A 1883-nucleotide genomic window follows, 5' to 3' on the forward strand; every position below is an offset into this window, starting at 1 on the left:
TGTCTACAAATTGTAACAATTTTTTGACAATACAGCATTTCTCAGCGTCATCGACCTTGGAAAATAGAAATCTACTTTTTTTACTATTTTCAAGTGGATTTGTTTTTCTTCAATCCATTTCTCTTACTCAATCATTTGATATTGTCATTCTATTTCTAGACCTCCTAAGCCTTCTGGTGCTCTTTTCCTTGTTATTTTTGAAATAAACTTAGTCTCGCCATCAACATTTCATTCTATTTTTTTATCTAATAAATCAGTAATGTTATTTATGCCGCTTATTATGTCAATATTTTCTCGTCTTCTGCTAGTTTTTTCTTCATGTTTAATATTTATTTTATCCGGAGATATCAGGTTTGGATTCTGATTCTTAACATATAAGAAACAAAACGTATATATGGGTGATTCCGTTCTAACTGTGATATTCAATGTCCTGTATTGTTTTTTTGTACTAGTCATTAATTAATAATCAATTAATAAAAATTTTGTGTTAATTGAATAATTCTTAAGATATTTAAACATTATTTTTATACAATATAACTTGCCACTTAAAGAAAACTTATACTACATCACTTGAATGTCAGTACCGTGTCATGTCCATTCCTAGAATTTACCGATAAATTATTAATTTTTTTTGTCGTAACAAATGATTTAAACTAATTACCTTATAAATTCTAATGTTTATGATCAAACTGAGGAAAATTGATGCACTTGTTGTTTAATATCTTAAGTTACCATGTCAGTACCGTGGATAAATGAGTCAGTACCGTGGAACTCAAAATCCGACATTTGTGTCTTGCTCGTGATACTTTGAAGTTGTAGTAAATTCCTCTTAGAGTTTTATTTTTACAGTAAAATAGATGAATAATATGCATAAAAAAGTTAGAAAAGTTAAATTTTAAAATCTTGAAATTTTGAATACAAAAAATCACAGTTAGAACGGAATCACCCATATGCAGAAAATTTAAGCACAGTATCTTCCTTAATCACTTCTGTGATAATTTATATTAATTCCGTAATATATTTTATTTAATTATTGTATATCTTATGGTAGAATTAAAAGCATGTTTGAGAACATTTTTCCCACATCTACTGCATTGATAATTATCCTAAATTCTAGATTAGAATGCCCGTATTTCATAAATTTGGGCGAATAACATTTACCGAAGTCTCAAGTGATTTATATTATGAAGTAATTTTGGTGTTGTGAGGTCAATGCCCAGACGCACTGGGGTTATTATTAGAATGATGCGATCCTCAGTTTCATCAATGCCACTATTTCATACAAAATGCTTAAAATACCGTTGAAAGAAAAGAGAATTGCCTTTCTCCTATTTTTTTTATGATAGAATGACTATAGAAACTAAACATATATTATAAATATTCCAATATCTGTGACTGTTAATGACAAAAAGTCGTTTAAAGTTGAAGAACTAATCAAAGGATGATTTATAAAATATGTATCACTTTGTTAATGATTTCGAGAATCGTATTTCAGTTTAAAAATAGTAATATTTCATTTTTATTGACAATAAGTTTCAATGAAAACGAAAACGATTTACTGTAGAAGAAAATCTATTTTCCAGCACAATTCCTTTTTAAATCTTGGTCTAGTGATTTTTCAATCCTTTTGAATTATGAAAAATAATGTTTCAAGAATGCCACAAAATACGCATTTGTCTCAGTCATCAACTCTTTATTCTAAGTGATGGGAGGGACCCATATCAAGAGAATATAGCAGAGGCATACATCGTAACGGATTCGAGTAACTTTTCTGTAATAATAGAGGGCAAAATGGATAGGCCGAATGGTCGTGATAGAATCGAACTCTTTTTCTCAATAAATGCTATTGTTTTTTCGAGGTCTGTATCAAAACGTGTCAGCAA

This window comes from Diorhabda carinulata, chromosome 8, assembly GCF_026250575.1.
Source record: "Diorhabda carinulata isolate Delta chromosome 8, icDioCari1.1, whole genome shotgun sequence".
Taxonomy (NCBI): Eukaryota; Metazoa; Arthropoda; class Insecta; order Coleoptera; family Chrysomelidae; genus Diorhabda; species Diorhabda carinulata.